The sequence below is a fragment of the Marmota flaviventris genome, chromosome 6 (assembly GCF_047511675.1).
Source record: "Marmota flaviventris isolate mMarFla1 chromosome 6, mMarFla1.hap1, whole genome shotgun sequence".
Classification (NCBI taxonomy): Eukaryota; Metazoa; Chordata; class Mammalia; order Rodentia; family Sciuridae; genus Marmota; species Marmota flaviventris.
Window position 1 is genome coordinate 64794676 of NC_092503.1, and position 22156 is coordinate 64816831.

The 22156-nt window shown below is 33.1% G+C and overlaps 1 pseudogene; it reads left to right on the forward strand.

Annotated features, from left to right (window-relative positions):
- Positions 1–21771, forward strand: part of LOC114086891 (trifunctional enzyme subunit alpha, mitochondrial pseudogene) — a 36289-nt pseudogene extending 14518 nt beyond the window's left edge.
- The last annotated feature ends 385 nt before the right edge of the window (positions 21772–22156 follow it).

Consider the following 22156-nt stretch of genomic DNA (forward strand, 5'->3'; position numbering starts at 1 on the left):
GTTTTTAATACCATATACTTTCTACGAATTTGAAAAGTATGTTCATAAAAAAGGCATGTGCTTTGAAAACAAACCTGTGTTGAAGCTTTTGCTTTTTAATTAGATTAAGAGCAATTTCTATTCTCCCCTGAATCATTACCACCTTCTTTAGTTCCTCTTCCTTTCTTCTTACCGTATTTTTTTTCTTTCCTATACCTAACTTACATTGTTTCTCAATGTTCCAATATAATTAAAACTTGTTTTCCCCAGTGGATTCTAATAGGAAATGTGCCCTGTTGGATTCTGTCATGCAAAAGAGCTTTCCAAGGAAAGCTAAAGAGGAATACAAAGATCTGAAGGAACAATTTTTTTTCCTACCATTTTGTGTCAAAGGAAACCTGACATCTAGAAGAAAACCTATTTAGTTTTATGGTGTAACTAATTATGCAAGAGTTTGAACAAGAATCCCTAATGTTGAAGGAAACCAATGTGCCATAGAGGAAGTCATCTTTTGTTTTTAAAAATTAATGTTTCAAATTAATTGTACAGTTTGCTTATCTGTTATATATTATGGTTTTATATAAGCCAAGAAACCAAAGATCTAGAAAGAATTAATGATGACTACATGCAATAGATAATGGTACACAAGAATAAATGGAGCTTCAGGTTTTATGTTTAATTTTCTGCATGCCTATCACTAATTAGTTTAAAGGCATACCCAAAAGAAATGATGATTATAATGATAACAACAACGACAATAATAATAATTGTATGCACCTCTGTATCACTGGTTCTAAATCCCAAGAAAGACATAGTTAAATAGCTTAATAGTAAAATGGCCCAGGGAAGAATACCTTTGATGTTGTTGCTGCTGCTGTTTTAAAGGAGCAGGCACAGCCAAGTTAGTTGACTCTCCTAGAATCAGTCTGTAAAAGTGTAAAAAAAAATTAATATTTCTATGGGTTTATATTTATCTGAGAGAGAAGAAAAGGCAACAAATTCCCTGTGTTTCACATACAGTTAAAATCTGAGGATTATGGTGGGAGTGAGGGGGCAACGGAGACCAGCATGAAGACTGTTTTCTAAGAATATTCTAAAGGTCATGAGATTTCTGTATTATCCAGGGAAGAGATGAAACTATTGCTTATCTCCTATCCCCATTTCTCACAGACATGGCCACTTTAAAAGGGGAAATTATGATTCTTCTAATATCTCAGTGTGTAGAAGATGAGTTCCATTATCCCACACTGAGCTTTTCTGGAAAAAAAAGTCGGGGGGGGGGGGGGTGGTGGTTTGGGGGGGAGGTATGGGAGCAGGGAGAGGGAGGGAGTGGGAGTTTAATATGACCAAAGGTTTGTGGCTATAGGAAAAGCCTCAAAGGAAGACTGCTAATCAAAATAATTGGACTTGGGTATTACTTTCTTGAGAGGAGTTGCCAGATCCCATCCACACTAGCGAAAAATTTCATACTAAACAGCAAGTGGTTCCTTATAAGTACATGCCTGATTGTGGGAAAATAGCTACCAATGAATAGTTGTGCTTTCCAGCTTATTATGGAGCCAGAATTTGCTGGGAGGTTTTTTATTTTTATTTTTTATCATAATATTGGATTTATAACCATTTCAGTAGATACCTTCTCCTCCCTCCCCACACTTTCACAAACATATTCAAAAGAGAAGCACACCATATGAAGCAATCTAATTATGGGCCTTAAAAATAATTTTAAAAATAAACAAATAAGGCCATTCTTAGAGAAATACAGAACCAAAAAAAAAAAACAGACTGTCTGAAATGTTGTATCTCTATATTTTAAAATGAAATTATGCTCAACACTAATGACAACAGGTTAAATAGGACCACAACAAGAACTATTACATTCTAATTAAATTGTTAATGAAAAAAATTTCTTCAATGTCTTAAAATGTTTTTTTCCAAATAGAAGTATATATTTCCCTGGTAAAAAACTATGCCTTCTAAACAATCACTTTTCAGAAACATAATTTCTTTTTCTTCTATCAATACAATATAGTTGTACACTATAGTTGAGTTCATTTTGACATAATCATATATGTATGGAGTGTAATTTACTCAGTTTTAGTTCCTGGTTCCCTGTCCTCTCTCCACTTATTCCCCAGTCTCTACTAGTCTTTCTTCCACTCATTTATTTATTTATTTTTGATTGATTCTTTGTAAATAGACATGATGGTAAAATTCACTGTTGTATACTTATACATCCATATAGTATACTTTTGCCAGATTCAGTTCACATTTCTTCCCCTTTCCTGTCCTTGCTCCCTTGGCTGTCAACCTCCTTCTTTTACTCCACTGGACTTCCTTAGGTTTTTATGATATCTTACCCACCTCTGTTTTTTCCCTTACTTTGTTCTAACTTCTGCATATGACAAAAAAAAAAAATTCTATCCTTGACATTCTGAGTCTGGCTTATTTCACTTAGCATGATGTTTTCCAGTTCCATCCATTTACCAGCAAATCCCATAATCTCATTTTTCTTTATGGCTGAGTAAAATTCCGTTGTGTATATATACCACATTTTCTTAATCCATTCATCTACTAATGTGCACCTGGGCTGGTTCTATATCTTGGCTATTGTAAGTTGCCTTGCTTATGAACATTGATTTGACTATATCACTATACTGTGCTGATTTTAATTCTTTTGGGTAAATACTGAGGAGTGGAATAGCTGATTATTTGGTGATTCCATTCCTAGTTGTTTAAGGAATCTCCTTACGACTTTCCAGAGTGATTGTACTAATTTCCAGTCCTGCCAACAATGTATGAATGTACCTTTTTCCCCACATCCTGACCAGCATCTATTATTGTTTGTATTCTTGATAACTGCCAGCTTGACTGGAGTGATATGAAATCTCATTGTTGCTTTGATTTGCATTTTCCTGATTGCTAGTGATGTTGTACATTTTTTCACATACCTATTATCTGTTTGTGAGATACATGCTCTTCATAGTTACTATTGATAGGAAATGTGTTTAAAAATTCTAAAGTATGTGAGTTATACCCGAAAAATAAAATTTAAAGGCTAAACACATTGCAAAAGATAAGAGACTCATAATTGAAAAATTATGCAAACAAAACCCTCCATGTGGATGAATAAAATATCACTAATTATGAAATTCTCTCAATTCTCATTGTATTTCTAGCCTCACCCCCACTGACCCAAGAAGCATGTGGCTTTGCTCTCAATTAGCAACCCAGAAAAAATAGAATAATTATCAGCTTCTTGACAGCAAGCAGATTTTGAACTCACCACTAATCAATATGAATTAAAAGATGCATTCTTAGAAATGTCACGTGTGTGTGTGTGTGTGTGTGTGTGTGTGTTGAATACTTTTGAATACTGGCAGGACTTTTCATCACACATATAACTAGTTTGTCAATGTTGACTTTCAGAGAAAGATTATAAGTTTGATGAGAGCAGGACTGTGGTTCTTGCACACTACTGTTTTCAATCTGCTACAGTGTTCAACACTCAGTGGATGACTGTGGGCTGCATAATAACCTTTGACTTGCTTTCACTGACTTTTGCTTTTCAACATGCTACATAATCTACAACTAGTTTTCATTATATTACCATAGGCTAAAGAATTATACAATCCACAACCAGTTTTCATTGTACTAATGTGAGTGTTTGGAACAGATTTTCAAATACATTTCCTAAATTACACAGTGTCCTCTCTGTGAAGACCAGAAGATAAATTTCCCATGAGCCTGTGTACTCTGAACTAGCTGCACATCTCCTGAGAAACCTGTTTATGCACTTGTTGCGGAGCCTATATTTTGGAATTAATTATCTCCATATTAGTGTTGGCTGCAAGAGAGCTGAGGACTAAACCTGCAATCCACATCTAACTAGTACCTAAAGCTTTACAGAGGGCATTTGGATCCCTAGTTACACTTTGTGCTCCACTATTCCCTCCTCCTCTGGCTTTCCCTCGGCTTCATTTCCCTCGCTTAGTTTTAAATTTATTTTATATATCTTTGTAAGTCACCTTAATTTCTTTTTGAAACAAGGTAGGGCATAAATAAATTGATTTTCTTTCCTTCATGATAGAAGTTATTAACTTTGCTGAAGAGAAGAAGGGGCAAAGGAAGACAAAATATAGAGTTTGGCAATGTATGGCTGATTTTAAGAGACCTCGGGGATATCTTGTGAAGAGAAGATACTATTTCTAACCCACATGTATAGTTTTAATTTTATGCACACACAAGGCAATTGCACAATGTCAACCCTTTTTATTGTTATAGCCATTATGTTAATGCTCCAAATTTTTTTTAAAATAAAGAATTAAAGGAACATGACTGAACTGTAGATTTTTCAATTTTACTTATGGTAGGAACATTAGAAATAAAGAAAATTCATGAATTGTAAAAATATATGAAGCCCACTGGTACCAAGTGGACAGAATGACTTCTCACTCTTGAATTATGTCTCAAGATTCAAATTTCCTCTCCCTCCATCTTTCTACACTTCATATAGAAAATTATCAATTTTTTATGAGGAGTATATTCTCAGGTGACAGGCAAATAGACCAATACCAGGTAACAGCAAGTGAACAAAATTTTTAGGAACTAATGTTTGAATTATATAGTTTATTCAGAAATTCAGTTTTATCATAATGTAACAAAATTATGATAATTGTCAATCTGAATATAGAATATTTCTATTTATTACCACTATCCCTACAGCTACATAATATGTACATTTAATTGAAAGGAAGAAACTATAGCAAAGGAGATATACACACATATAGACACACATACAGAGTCATCTGCCCTCAAAGAATTTTCTCTATCACAAGAATCATGGCTATCTCTATCAAAACTACTATTTTAGAATTTAAATTTAAATTTTATTTGTATTTATAAATGCAGTTATCATTACCATTGTTACCCTATCACTCTCCATAATTGTTGTCTTTCAGTCGCGTACAGAGTGAGCCTGATCATAAATGTTTTGACATAAAATTGCAATTTAAACAATAAAATGGGTTATAATACTTCTAAAAATAATTTACCCCTAAGCTTTCCATATAGACTGGTAGCATGCAGACTGAGGGGCACAAAGCACCTCCAGCCACATGCTTACTATTCTCTGGACTCTTCTGCATCTGTACATACAGCTGCATGGTTTCAAAGACAATTCAGATATCATAACAAGGCTGTGATATCCAGAAACTTTTTAGCATCAAATTTTATAAAGCACTGATTATTATTAGCAATATTATCATTATTGTATTTAAGACACATGGAAAAATTGTTTTGAGAGTTTGTATCTTTCAAAGAGAAAGCTACTGTTTTAAGTTCTTAGTTTGGAGGCAGCTATATAAATATGTAGTGCACTTATATATAATGTATATATGAATGTTGAAGATATAGATATCACATACAAGTACATACATATTAATGTGTACAATCATATAAACATTTACATATATTACGCATATATATCCTATATATATAATACACATATATCATACACATATATACCATATGTATATAAAAACATATACACATAAACATACATACATATATGAATCTTTATACTGAAAATGATTTTGTTGGCATCAGGACTTGTTGTGCACTGCCACCCAGGGGCTATCTACAACATTTTACCATTCTATCCTGCCAAAAAGCATTCAGAGTCATTACCAAATGCACGTTCAACTGTCCTTCATGGTAGCTGTTAGCATTCCCATTGCATTTCCTGTAGTTTTGATATCATTTCTCATAGCCTAAGTGCACATTTCAAAAACAAAAGCCAGAGAAAAGAATGCCAAACAAGCAAAGGACCACCTAGATGAAAACAAACAAGTTATACTGACAAAACTGACAAAAGGGAATATAAAAAGGGGAAAGAAGAGAAGGAGGAGGTTTATTGGGTTTCATGCCCACTGCTCTGGGTAAATATTCCTTCTTGTAACAATAAAGACAAATAAAGTACAAAGAAAGGATAAAGCAGAAGATTACAGACCTGGCCAGTGTTTGATAAATGGCATTCTACTACACTTTGCTTATTGTGTACTTCATACCTCACTCCTGAATATGGAAGAGAATTTTATTAAAGATTTAGCCACGGTGGTGGTGGTGACTGGCTCACAGTAATTTTCCTACAAAGTAGTTTAATCTATCACAGGGCAGACAGTGCACCTTCTTACCATGTATCATATCTGTCTATTGAGTAAGTGCTATCCAAATCCAATTTCTTTTCATTTTTGGAACCTGTGATGCATATTCAAGATACACTTTCGTTTTGTCTTTGCCCTAAATTGGGTGCTGTATAGATGGAAGAAAAATAATTGTACTAATAAAAAGGAAATCTGCACTCTATGGTTTCTATACTATTTTGGTCATTTTTTACATTTTATAAAAACAAATTGCAAAGTTTTAATTGCAGATAATATTGGTCACATGTGGAGCTCCCAAGACCTCCAGTGTTTATGAATATGAATATGAAGCACTGCATCACTGATTATGAAATGAACTTAGAAAACCATTACAGTCAAGTTTCAGTTTTGAGCTTTGTGGAGTACATAGGGGTGCTCCATTCAATAATAGGATGACTTGTACAATAATAAGGAAACCATTTCAACCAAAATCATTCAGCAGTTCATTATGTGATAAAATGTAAATCCAGAAGTGTCATAAGCAAGGCACCTCCAGAGTGCTCTCCTATGGAATCACGGAAATTAGAAAAACCCTGTGAGGTCATTCACTTCATCTGTCCCTGGTATCAAAGTGTTCTCAGCAAAATATTTTCAAATATAGAGTCCATACTCCCATCATGAGATTCTATTATTTCTCCTTTTATTGCATTACTTTTTTCACTATGATGAATTGTTTTCTAACCTGACAATTGTTTCATTTAAATATTATTGGTCTCTTTGCAACAAATAAGTAATTCTACCTATACAAAATATTGTTACACTCTTCTTATATTCTCTTTAAAACTGATCTTACACATTTTTTACTTATAAGGCTAAATACAGTACTTTTGGGCCAATAAAATTTACATTTTGGAAACACGAACTATTATTGTCTGATAGTCCTATGGGGACCCAGAAATCCCAGACACAGTCAATTCCAATCTACCAAAAATTTAAAAGGTATGCTTACCTGGTCAATTTCCAAGTTGTTTCTACTTTCGGCAACCAGAATTATTAGAACCCTTTGTCTGACCCCAAATACAAACATAAGATTTTCAAAAATTAAAAGTAAATTCTTATTAGGAAAATTTGAGCAACACTTCAACTTTACCCAAGTCCTTCAATTTACATATGAGAAACTAATTGAGTCCCAGAAAGCAATTTGTCTATGTGGCCAAACACCTGAATTAATTTACAATTAGAAGTGTATAACTGAAGTCTAAAAGATCTAGTTTCATTTCCTCCCTCTGCAGTTAATTAATTTTGTCATTTTTGGTAATCCATTAGCCTTCTGAGCCTCAGATACTTGTCTATAAAATGGAAAGAACAATATTTGGCATACAAGTTAGTTACAGGAATCAAACTTAAAATGCTTTTAACACAATACCTGGTTCAGAGTAACTGTTCAATAAATGATACCAGTTAGTCACAAAAAAAAACAGCTTATAAACCATTGTTTAAGATTTACTTAGCACATTCATTAATTGCACCTGTCATCTCTCCTTCACTTAGATCTAAGTGTTATGCATCGATACTCATAATAAGAGAAAAATAAGCTTTTGTCTAAAGCTAAGTACAAGATATTCACTCATCAGTTACAACTAAGGATGTTTAAGGAGGTATGGCATTGCACTATGAAATATTTAGCCCAGTTTGAGGGTAAGAGAGACATAATAAATTTGTAATGTTGCAAAGAACCTAATTCTTTTAATCAGTCAGTGTCCTAACTTACATTGAAAATAAAATGTTTAAATACTTTTTAGCATAAATTAAAACTAAAACATGGTCTTTATATGTATTTCTGGGTTATAAAAAACATTTTTATATTATAAAAATAATACATATGGTGAAGAAAATTTTCCAGGGCAAAAAAAGAAAAAAGTCATTTATAATATTACTATCCAGAAATAATTGCTTTTAACGTTTTGATTAAAATCTTTTAAGTATATATTTTCCAATTATTTAATAGATATTGAGTTCATCATATATGAAATAAGTTATACACTCTTATTTAGTTATACATTACCTTATTTTCCAATTATAAATGCTGAGCATTTATCCATCATATATTCTTTTATTTTTTATTTGTTCTTTTTAGATACACATGACAGTAGAGTGTATTCTGAAGTATTACACATGGATGGAATACAAATTTTCTAATTAAGATCCTATCTTGAAAAGATGTTTTTAAGTATCATGTCATAGGGATGAATCAATATTTTATTTTACTCCCATTCTCCTGTAAAACATTTATGCTGTTCTCATAACACTGTAATTAGCATCCTTTGGTTCCATAAATTCTTTTCAATTAGAATTTTCTATCAACCATTAAACTGAAAACTCCTTGAAGCCACAGCTCTTGTCCAACCTGTATTGGATTTCATTTGCTGCCAGCATGGTGTGATTATTCAATAAGAACTACTCTAAGGGGCTGGGGTTATAGCTCAGTGGTAGAGCGCTTGCCTAGCACATGTGAGACACTGGGTTCAATCCTTAGCACCACATAAAAATAAATAAAATAAATGTATATATTAAAAAAAGAACCACTCTAAGAAATATGTCCCTATTAATTAACATTCAGTAAAGGCATTTTCCTTTACAGACACTAGGAAACTAATTCAGAATCTGTGATTCACACTACTCCACTTTCCTTACATTGCCATAATAAATTTTAACAGAAAATTTAAAAATTACTGCTAAATATGGCTCCCTCTGTCTGAATGTTTCCTCCATAAACCATGAACCTTCTTAAGTATCAATACATTCAAGATACATCCATAAATTCACATGTTTTGCTAGCCACTGTAGTACCTAGATGACTCTAAAACTAGTTAAGGTTAGAAACCAGAAAAACAGTCCTATTTCTTATAGATAGCAAAAACACCCATATATTTTAAATGCCACCTTTTAAAAATCCAAAACAATATATGTATTTTATATTCAAAGAACAAATTTGAAGGATTTAAATTCATAATCATAATAGAGAAAATTGAATTAACAATTAAAATAATTTAGGAACTGACATATGCTACTTACATGGAACTTAAAAACTTCCTGTGTAAAGATTGATTTGAGAGTAATTTTTAAGTCAAGCCTTTATAATAATAAAGAGGAAAGCACCAAATTACATCATGATGAAAGAAAAATAGCAACCAGAAAGTTGACTGTTTCAAGAATGATCTTAATTGACTATGATGGGGCAAAAATATACTTTTTGAAATAATATTATATAGAAAGCTTTTCTCTGAAAAAATAAACCACCTTAAGTGTATGCTTATAAATGTTAAACTAACATTATAAATATTTTCTCCATTCACTACCTTTAAACTCCTACTAGTCTGATCTTCCAAAGTAAAAAGTTCTCTATTGACAACAAAAGAATTTTATTTTTAACACTGCATCATTTATTCTTAAACCACAGTATTTATAAGGCATAGCACTAGTTATAGTGAAAGACAGTACATTCTGGAAACTAAAAATCTTTTATCGAATCTCTTAAGATACACTCACGAGTACAAAAGCCTCTCATCAAAAGAGAACTTTAAGACGACCTATTTAACTATAGTCATAGAGGTGATTTGGAAATTTGTAAAAGTAAGTTTATATTCACACTTCCAGTAGAATCAGCTACCAGGGTCAGTAACACAATAGTCAGATCAGGACCACTTTATGCCTTGCACAAGTCTATACCTACTACCACACAGCGCCACCTGGCAGCAGAATTAAAAACTGTGTCACTATGGTCTCCTGAGAATAGTCACTAATTGGTACTATACTCTGTTCTCCTTAATGACCCCAAATGATGCTGACCTCATTTTCCTCATTAAAAATGGACACATTCACATCCCAACTTTGAAAAGCCTGAATTTTTTTTTCATTTTATTTTATTATTCCTACTTTTTAAGCATTTTAATTTAAAGCAGTACATTTTCAAAGAACATCTTCACTGTAGCTGATCACAATTGATAATAATAAATGCTATCTGCATTTTTCAAATATAAGTTGTCATCAGTTTTCGTGGAGATCATCACAAGTTAATTTACAACAGTAACATGAAAAAAATCCATGTTTTCAATGGAGTATAGATGTTTGCCTCTTTGGTAAAGGAATAACAACAGAAATAATAACTTCTAATACCCACCTATTTGATTACTATTTTTATGTATAAGTTTACCCACATATAAACACATGTATTTATGCCCTATTTATATATCTAAAGACATGATTTGCACATATTAAGATGAAATAAATCTTATTCAATCCATTGGCCTTTCTCTTCACAATGAGTTGCTTTAACCCAGATACATATAACAACCAGAGATACTCCCAACAAAAACTTAAATAGTAACTATTTCCACAACCTGACCAAAGAAAGTTTTTTTTTTCCTTTGACTGAAAAGGAAATTTTTATTATCCACTGTTCCTTAGTCCTAAACAATTACCTTTTACCATACCATTTCTTCATAACTGCATAAATAAAAAAGGAGGGAGAAAAACTGATGATGATTGTCTGCAGAAACACTACCACTAGGATCCCAAAAATAATAACATAAACTCAATGAGAAAAGTACAAAGCTGGGTTCATATTCATATTTACCCAACTAGATGGTTCTGATTGAAAAAGTCAGTAAACATCTCTGTATAACATTACAGATTTCCTGACCATAAAAAAATATTTGTTATATTATTTATAATAAATATTATGTTTGATAATCTTCCTGAATTATGGAGCAATTGTCACTTAAGAATTTTAAAAATGCATATTTGTTTTGTGCTTTCTAGTCTTTCTTCTTAGGTCTTTTAAAAATAAAAACTTACATTAGTAGCAATCAAAATATGGCTTCAATATTCAAAAGTGTCCAGTAAAAATATCATAGAGTGGAGATACAGCACACATCTGATTATACAGCCAAAGAAAAACCTATTCTTGCATTTTCCTTTGGCTCCCAAACAGGAGTACATGAGAAGAAGAAAAAAAAATGTTATAAAAAGGACATGCTTATTGGAAAATGGCTTAAATCACATTTTGTTGATGCACTTCTTTCCTCAAAACTCAGGGCTGGAATTGCAGTCATCACATGGACAAAAATGAAGAATGAAAGTCACATTTTTCCCTACCTTCCCCTCTGTAAGTGCTTTCTCATGTTGGTAGAGGGTTGGAAAGAGAATATAAGAACACAGAACAATAAGAAAGTTACAGCAATAGTTAAAATGAGATGAGAAAAAAGAGATGATTTCAGAAATTAGAAAGCTAGACTAAAAGAATTTAGTGACATATTTGATGGGAGAAGATTTAAAAAGAATCAAAATACAGCTGGAAGATATTTTCTTCAAAGGAGAAATGAATATGGACAACACTGACCAATCGCAAAACTGGTTTTGGATCTGTTGAACTTTATATGCTTCAAGTGTGATTTCTTAGTGAAAATGAATCAGCAGTCGGTTATACTTGATTCTGATGTCAGCAAACAAATCTAGTAAAGGCACAGTGATGAATATAACAATAAATGCACAATTAAACAGTTATTGAATACAGAAATAGAATTGGAGGAAATGTTCCCCAAAATTATCATAATGACATCCATTCTTCATTTTTACTACTTAAGCTCCTGCTGGCAACCTATTATGCCTTAAAATATTTCTGTAAGAATTATAAATACAATAGATAGGAAAACGAGATCAACTAATTATACTGAATGATTTTAGTGTGAAGTGTTTCCAAAATCAATATTTAAAAATCTCAAGGTTATTATATTCCTTTTTGCCATTATCCTATCTCTTCAAATGACATAATGTACTTGAGAAATTGAATACATTCAAACTTTTATTAGGAAACTAAAACATTAATACTACTAAACTCTGGGGAACTGCCAAAGTAGTAAGCATCCAAAGGTTTGCCATCTGACCCCAGATATATTGCCAAGAATTAGGGGAAAAAAATTTTAAGTAACATTTACTGTAAAAGTCATGTAATCTTTCATTTCTGCAGGAAATAGATAGCAATTTGGTTTTAAAGTGAGATCTTGAAAACAACTATACCAACATAATCATCAAATTTGGCTTTATTAATTTGTAATGGTTAGAGGTAAAATTTACCTGAATATTTGTAGTTGACTTCCATCTGGACTTTATTACTCACAAGTCCATGCTCTTTAAAACTATGTCTTTGGGATGACATGCACTTTCAGGGTTGCCAGGCTATTTTGAGGGTAAAGCTGGTCTCGTGAGTCATGAAGAAGTGACACTAGAGTGGATATAATGTACTTGATCTTCGTAACAGCCAATATTTGTGACCTTTCAGAACTGGCTAAAGCAAAATAAGAAACCTCAACTGTAAAGATCAAGAAGAAACCCACACTGAGAATAGGCCTAAACTAGGACAAGTAGTTGGGAAAACTTGTCCCAAAAGCTGTAAAACTCAAAATATCGTGGAACTCTGAGAAAATAGATTTTAAGATGAGAGATAGTAAGAACTTCATTTTTAAAAAATAGCAAACAGAATGATAAATTGGATGTCAGATTTTAAAATATCAAAATGATAAATGTTAAATGCAATGTTAAAACTGGCAGGAACAGGAAGGAAATTAAAATCCTGAAGTAGGCACTTTAAAATATCTTTTAGGTTGCCAAAGCACTAAACCATATTTAATTATATGCAAATATACCATTATATCTCAATTGTTCCATCCACTTGATTGGGCAATGGAAAGAGTGCTCCTAGTCCTAAGGGTGAAGACAATTTTTTTCAAATATTAACTTACAATTTATAACTTAGAAACAGTGTTCACAATATACTCTGAAAGCAAATTTCTTGAAACACTTATGGCAGGGTTTTTTCAAGGAGTCACATACACAAGTTCAAATGTCAAATCTATCTGCCATTAGCATGGCCACAAATCTTCTACCAGGACAAAGACAATCAATTAAACCATTTATACCATCGTGAATTAATTCAGTACATAAACTCTTGCACAGAAGTTTAAAAGAAAATACAAACAGTAAAAATTTCAAATAGCTTCATGAGCACATCATCAAATACAGCATGGAATATTGATTCTTTAAGCCTCTGTTACTCAAAATGTAGTATGACATGAGAAACAGAAGCAAAACTTTGGATCTTGGTAGAAAGTATATACTGAGGACCAGGACAAACTTACTAATTCACAATCTGCATTTTAATAATTATCTCAGTTGACTCATCTGCACATTCAGATCTAAGAAGCACCACTCCAAATTAGATAAAACTTGGTTAAATGAAGTTTGAGCAAATCCTTAAGAATTGTCCAAAACTCATAAATGAATAATTAAGTCATTTGTTTTCATTATGCAAGAAAAAAAATAAAGGTTTAATTTCACAACATTTTCCTTGGAAATCTAAAATTCTGTTTAAAAAAATCTTTTTCAAAAGTTTAAAAATTCTTTTATCAAGATTCAACTACAAATAATAAATCATAGGGACATGCAGCAATTAGAGATGATGTTGCTTAGCAAGTGCAATAATGTGTCAACTCAAAAGCCAAAAGATAGAGTAGTAAATTGTGTGAATCTGCAAAAGAGAAAATGCAGTTCAGATCAATCTTTTCAGACAATTGTCTCATTTAAAAGCAGCAGGATTTTTAGAAACTTAAGCTTTAAATTTCAGGGTGATTTGAATCTCTTTTTACATAAAAAATCATCCCCATTATTTACAGAAAAGTATATACCCTAGATCCAACAATGTCACTTTTAGCAGACTTCATAACTTTTTTGAACTTTAGTTTCTTTACCAGTACAAAGAAGAATTTTATTACTCATTTTAAAAAAATTGAAGTTAAATAAGTAAGGAAGGAATTCTAAATACAATGCTAAATATATAATCAATAAACTCTGGCATCCTATAATATTTAGTAATATTTATAGGAATTTTTTGTATTTTTGTCAAATATACCTGTCAATGACAATATTTTAAATTTCAAGAAAACACATCTCACTCAGTGATGGTTAATAAATAAACACTTTGAATTAAAACAAATTGACAGGTAAAAAGAAAATTAATCAAAATAAATGAGTTAGTAACAAAAATAAATTATAGCACCAGACACACTTATGCATATGTAAGTTTTTGAGGCTATTATTATAATGAATTAATTCTAGGTGTTTGTCAAATTATCTAATCTTTTAATCATCTTTATTTTATATATAATGATACTGAGACTCAGGTATAACAACTGAAGTCATCATAGTGTCACATGGAATGTTTTCACTGCCCTAAAAGTCCTCTCTGATATTTTCATTCCTCCCTCCCTCCCTGCTAGCTCCCCAAACTCAGGCAACCAGTGATCTTTTTGGTTTCTTGATAGGTTTACCTATTCCAGAATATTCTATATTTGGACTCTTTTTTGTTGTCGTTTTTGGTTCTTTTTATTTATACATGACAGAAGAATCCATTTTGACATAATTACAAAAGCATGGAATATATCAGGTTCTAATGCAGTCCCTAGGAACTCCTCTTCCTCTTGCCTCCCTGAAAGCCCTGCTCCCTTTCCTCTACTTCACAGATCTGCCATTTACCCTATTTATTTTTTTAATTAATTTCTTGTGCATGTACACCATCGTGAGATTCACTATGTTATATTTATATATGTACATAAGAAATTATATCAGATTCATTCCACTGCCTTCCTTTTCCAAACCCTCTTCCCTACTCTTCATTTCCCATTGTCAACTCCACTGAACTTCTTTTTATTTTTACATTCCCTGCTCTTTGATTGGGGATTAACTTGGATATAGCAGAGAAAACACTCAACGTTTGGTTTTTTGTGATGGGCTTATTTCACTTAGCATGATAATCTCCAGATAAATCTATTTACTGGCAAATGTCATAAAGCTTTCTTTATGGCTGAGTAATGCTTCATTGTGTATGTACACCACATTTTCTTTATCCATTCATTTGTTGAAGGGCACCTAGTATGGCTCCTTAGTTTAGCTAACATGAATTCTGCAGCTATAAATATTAGCATGGCTTCATCACTGTAGTATGCTGATTTTAAATCATTTGGATATATACCAAAGAGTGATATACCTGGGTCAAATGGTGGTCCCATTCCTAGTTTTTTGAGGAATCTCCATACTGCTTTCCAGAGTGGTTGCACCAATTTGCAGTCCCAACAGCAAGGTAGGAGTGTACCTTTTCCCCACATCCTCACCAACATTTATTGTTACTTGTATGCTTAATAATTACCATTCCAACTGGAATGAAATGGAATCTCAGTGTAGTTTTAATTTTCACTTCTCTAATTGCTAAAGATGTTGAACATTTTTCCATATATGTGTTGACCATTCATGTTTCTTCTTCTATAAAGTGCTTGTTCAGTTCCTTTGTCCATTTATTGATCGGATGATGATGATGATGATGATGATGATTTTGGTGTTAAGTTTTTTTAGTTCTTTTTATATTCTGGAGAATATAATGCCCTATCTGAGGAGCAGGTGGTAAAGATTTTCTCCCATTCTATAGGCTCTCTCTTCACATTCATAATCATTTCTTTTGCAATGAAACAGCTTTTTGATGACATCTTATTGATTTCTGATTTTACTTCTTGCACTTTAGGAGTCTTGTTAAGGAAGTCAGTTCCTAGGCTAACATGTTGGAGAATTGGGCCTACATTTTCTTCTAGCAGGTGCAGCATTTCTGGTCCAATTCCTAGGTCTTTGATCCACATTAAATTTAGTGAAGGGTGAGAGGGGTTAAATTTAATTCTACTACATATAGATTTTCAGTTTTCACAGCACCATTTGTTAAACTGCTATCTTTTCTCCAATGTATGTTTTTGGCACCTTTATCAAGGTGGGTTTATCTCTGCGTCTATTCTGTTCCATTGGCCTTTATGCCTGTTTTGGTGCCAATACTATGCTGTTTTTTGTTAGGATAGTACAATTTAAGTGCTTGTATTTTGATGATTCCTGATTTGCTTTTCTCACTTAGGATTGCTTTCGCTATTCTAGGTCTTTTATTTTTTTCAAATGAATTTCATGACTGTTTTTTTTTTTTATTTCTATGAAGAGCATACTGGAATTTTAATGGGAATTGTTTTGAATATGTATAACACTTTTGTTAGTATGGTTATTTTGACAATATTAATTCTGCCTATCTTAGAAAGGTCTTTCCACCTTCTAAGCTCTCCTTCAATTTCTTTCTTTGGTGTTCTATAGTTTTCATTGTAGAGGTCCTTCACACCTTTGTTAGATTGAGTCCATTGTGAATGAAATAATTTTCCTAACTTCTCTTTCAGCTGATTCATCACTGGAGTGTAGGAACACAATTGATTTATGGGTGTTGATTTGTATCCTTATATGCTTATTTACTGAATTCATTTATGAGTTCTAGAAGTTTTCTGGTGGAATTTCTTGGGTCTTCTGAATATAGGATCATGCCACTGGCAAACAGAGAGTGTGCTCTTCTTTTCCTAATTGCATCCTTTTAATTTCAAGGACTATGCTGAATAGGAGTGGTGAAAATGGGCATCACTGTCTTGTTCCTGTTTTTAGAAGCAATGGTTTCAGTTTTTCCTCCATTTAGAGTGATATTGGCCTTCTTGTTGAGTTTGTTATATATAGCCTTTATGATGTTGAGGTATGTTATTTCTATCCCTAGTTTTTCTAGTGTCAAACATGGATGCTGTACTTTGACAAATGCTTTTTCTGCATCTATTGACACAGTCATGTGACTCTTTTCTTTACATCTATTTATGTTGTGAATTACATTTATTGATTTCTGTATGCTGCATCTTGATGGGATAAAAATCACTTGATAATGTTGAACTATCTTTTTAATGTGTTTTTGCACACAATTTTGCCAGTGTTTTATCAAGAATTTTTGCATCTATGTTCATCAAGCATATTTTTCTGAAGTTTTCTTTCCTATTATGCCTTTGTCTGTTTGATATCAGGGTGATACTAGCTTTGTAGAATAAATTTGGAAGATTTCCTTCCTTTTCATGGAATAATTTAAGGAGCATTGATACAAGTTCTTCCTCAAAGACCTGATAAAACTAAGCTGAGAATTCTTCCAGTTCTGGAATTTTCTTAGTTGATAGGCTTTTGATGGCTTCTTCAATTTCATTACATGAAATTGATCTATTTTTCTATATCCTCCTAGTCAAATTTGGGTAGGTCATATGTCTCTACAAATTTGACCATGGCTTCAAGATTTTCTAGCTTATTAGGGTATAAATTTCAAAATTGTTTTTGATAATCCTCTGGATTTCAGTAGTATCTGTGGTAATATTTTTTTTTTCTTCTCAGATTTTAAGAATTTGAGTTTTTTCCCCTCTTTCTTTTGGTTAGTCCGGCTAAGAATTTATCAATTTTGTGTAGTCTTTCAAAAAACCAATTTTTTTTTCATTGATTTTTGAATTTTTTAAATTGCAATTTCATTTGATTTTGGCTCTCATTTTAATTATTATCTGTCTTCTACTGATTCTGGTATTGGTTTGTTCCTATTTTTCCAGGGGCTTTGAGATGTAATGTTAGATTATTTATTTTGTATCTCTCTATTCATTTAATATATGAGCTTAATGCTATGAACTTGTCTTTTAGGATCACCTTTCATAGTGTCCCAGAGATTTTATCTGCTACCCATTCATCATTCTAAAGTGTATTATTTAGTCTCCAGATGTTATTACTTTTTAAATTTTTTTTAGTTGTAGTTGGACACAATACCTTTATTTATTTACTTATTTATATGTGGTGCTAAGGATCAAACCCAGGGCCTCACATGTGCTAGGCAAGTGCTCTACCGCTGAGCCACAACCCCAGATCCTCTAGGTGTTATTTTGTATATTACCATTGATTTTTAATTTTATTCCACTATAATCTGATAGAATGCAATGTATTATCTCTATTTTTTTTTTGTATTTACTAAGATTTGTTGTGTGGCCTAAAATATGGTCTATTTTAGAAAATGTTCCATGTGCTCCTGAGAAGAAAAGTGAGTTCAGTCACTGATAAATGAAATATTCTATAGATGTCTGTTGAGTCCAACTTATTAATTGTAATTTTTAGTTCTATAACTTCTTTACTTAGTTTTTATTTGGATGCTCTATCCTTTGATGAATAAGGTATGTTAGTTACCAAGTATTATGGTGTTGTGGTCTATTTGATTCTTAATATTAAGCAGGGTGTTTTTGATGTATGTAGATGCTCCATTGTTTGGGGCATAAATATTTACAATTGTTATTTCTTATAGTTGTATTATTCACTTAAGATGTATGAAATGAACTTCTTCATCTCTTCTTATTAATTTTGGCTTGAAGTCTACTTTATCTGATATGAGAATAGTAACTCCTCCTTGCTTATGAGATCAATGTGAATGTTTTTTTTTTCTATACTTTCACCTTCAGTCAGTGGATGTTTTTGTTATGAGGTGAGTCTCTAGGAGACAGCATATTGTTGGGTCTTATTTTTTAACCCAATCTGCCAACCCCTGTCTTTTGATTGAAGAATTTAGACAATTAACATTCAGTGTTATTATTAAGAGATGATTTTTATTTCCTGTCATTTTGATTTATTTCTAGTGTTTAAGTTGAATTCAATTCTCTTTTGATTGACTATTCTTCTGGTGTAGCTCCTCCCTCTGCTGGTATCATGTCTTCTTCACAAGATATTTTTTGAGTATGTTTTGTAATGCAGGCTTTCTAGTTATAAATACTTTTAGCTTTTGTTCATCATGGGAAGTTTTTATTTCATCAATTCTGAAGCTTAATTTTACTGGGTATAATATTCCTGGTTGGCATCTATTTTCTTGTAGAGCTTGGTATACATTATTCCAAAACCTCCTAGCCTTTAGGGTCTGGGTTGAGAAATCAGTTGAGATCCAGATTGGTTTACCTCTCAATGTGCCCAATTGTTTTTCTCTATCAGCTTTTAAAATTCTTTCCTTATTCTGTATGTTAGGTATTTTCATAATAATGTTTTCTTGGAGTGGATCTTTTGGGATTTTCTATGTTTGGAATCCTATCTGCCTTCTGTATTTGAATATCCATTTAATTCTTGAGGTTTGGATTTTTTCTGATATTATTTTATTGAAAAGATTGTGTGTTCATGGGCTGGGGATGTGGCTCAAGTGGTAGCGCGCTCGCCTGGCATGCGTGCGGCCCGGGTTCAATCCTCAGCACCACATACAAACAAAGATGTTGTGTCCGCTGAAAACTAAAAAAATAAATAAATATTAAAATTTAAAAAAAAAAAAGATTGTGTGTTCATTTAGTTTGTATTTCAGAGCCTTCTCTATCCTGATGAATCCTAAATTTGGTCTTCTCATGTTATCCCATGTTTCTTGAATATTCTCTTCATGGTCTCTTAACATCTTTTCTCTATGGTAGCCTTTATTTTTAAGATTATATACTTTGTCTTCAAGGCCTGAAAATCTGTCTTCAATGTGGTCTAGTCTATTGGTGATGCTTTCCATTAAATTTTTAATCTGGTACATTAATTTCTTCAAGGATTTCTGTTTGGTTCTTTTTCAGAATCTCTCTCTTTATTGAAGTGATACTTCACTTTCTATTTCTCTCGGATTTTACTCGTTACATCATCTCTTGTTGAACAGTTTAACTATAAACTTTCTAAATTCCTTCTCTGACGCTTCTTTCAATGTGATGTCAATGAAGTTGTTGGAGCATTATGGGTTGTCTGGGATGGTTTGTTCCTTTGCTTTTTCATATCGTTTGTGTGTCTACCCATCTATCAATATGATTCTGACTTCTTCTTTTAAGTGAAGTATTATATTTTGTGAGCTTCCTTTTCTTAAAAGCCCTGTTTTAGGTGAACTGGTTGACCAATTGGTGGAATCCCCAAGACCAAGATGAAAATCTCCAGAGTTAAAAATATTTGGATACTTAGAAAAAGCTACAGTTACTTTTTCCAAAGGACTAGCAGATAAGATCTCTCCAAAGACATAAAATATTGATGAAAAAATTGGCATCATACAGCATGAATATTCCATTTGTCAGGAAACAAAAAGGTGGAAGAAAAAGTGTGAAAGCAGACTGAAGATCATTATCCAGCACCTCTGAAAATAAAGTATGTGATAAAGACTGGATCCAATCAAGGGAATGATGCTGGTTATCTCATCAATTCTCAAATTTGAAGAGGTTGCAATGACCAAAGATTAAAGGCCTTTATAGGACTATCATTGTATTAGTCAGGATTCTCTAGAGGAACAGAATCAACAGGAAGTATAATTATAAAGGGGTTTTCATTAGGTTAGCTTAAGCAACCAGAATCTGAATAGTCCATAATAGCCACCTGCAAGCTGGAGAGCTAAAAGAACCTGTAGCTGCACAGTCCAAGAGGCTGAAGCCCCAGAACAAGAGGGATCAAAGGTGCTACCCTAGTCCAAGACCAAAGGTTTCTCAAGAATCACTGGCAAAGTCTGTTTTGGAAGACTAAGAATCAAGAGTTTATATCCTCAGTTGATTGCAGCAGCAATCAAGAACCCATTTAAGAAGAACTGAGCTTGCATCTGCTGTTGCTTCCTTGTTCTTCCAACTTTTATTCCATCCAAGCCATCATCCTATTGGACTGTGCTGCCCACGCTTAGGGAGGGTCTCCACTTCAGTGGGCTATCCCACATGCTAATCATTCCTTGACACACTCTCATTGATACACCCAGAACCTTTTAATCATCAGCATCTCTTAATCCAACCAAGTTGACAATTCAAATTAACCATTACAATCATAGTTAGGTCTTGTTCAAGAAAAATAAATTTGGATCTCTGTAGAAGAATATTAAGCACCTAGCTACTCTTGGTGGGGGCTGACAGGGAGGTAGCATCACCTGAATAAAGGACTGAAGACTGCATTTAAAAGATGCTGTAGCTGGGAAGGGCCAAGAACAGCAAGTATTCAAAATATTGTCTGATAAAATAAATAAGGAAGTTCTAATATTATTAGAAAGAAATTCTACTTTCAGCAACTTGGATAGGCAACTTAATTACCAGAGTTTTGAAAAGGCCAACATGGTGATTGAAGATATTTTTGAGGACCTTAGTCTTAAGCACAGAGTACTAAAGGAAGTAACAGTAGGGATCCCAGATCACTGTTTTTCTAATCAAATTGCTGCCAAACTTGCTGCTGTTGGCAAAAGACTTGAGAGAGTGACTGTATTACTTCTCTCCTATGTATTACTTCTCTCCTATGGACAAGCACAGCTGTTTGAGATCATAAGTAAAAAGACATCCAAGGATACAATTGCTTCAGGTGTAACAGGTAGAGGAGGATCATCACTAAAGATGGACCTGGTTTCTATACCACCAAGTGCCTTGCACCCATGATGTCTGAAGTCATATGAATCCTCCAGAAAGCTAGATTCCCTGAGAGAATCTTTGGCTTTCCTATGGGTACTGTTACACTGGCAAATGAAGTTACAGTGGATGTAGCAAAACATGTGGCAGAAGATCTAGGCAAGACCTATAAGGAGCATTTAGGGGGTAGAAGCCTAGAACTGCTGAAACAGATGCTGTTCAAGGGTCTGGAAAGGGTTTTTACTTTGATCAGAAGTGTTATGGTTGCATGTAAGGTTTCCCCCCAAAAGCTCACATGTGAGACAATGCAAGAAGGTTCAAAGGAGAAATAATTGGGTTGTGAGAATTTTAAACCAATCAGTGAATTAATCCCCTGATAGGAATTAACTGAGTGCTAACTAAAGTGGTAGATTACAGCTGAGGAGGTGGGAATTGGGATGTGGCAATGGGGAATATATTTGTTTCTGGCAAGTAGAAGGAGACCTCTCTCTGCTTTCTGATCACCACATGAGCTGCTTCCCTCTGCCAAACACTCTGCCATGATGTTCAGCCTCACCTTGAGTCCCAAGTAATGGAGCCTGCTGTCTATGGATGGAGACCTCTGAAACTGAGATGCTGAATAAACCTTTTCTCCTCTACAAATGCACTGATTGGGCCTTTTAGTCACAGCAGTGAAAAAGCTGCTAAACCAAGAAGCATTCAAAGAATAAGGCTTTG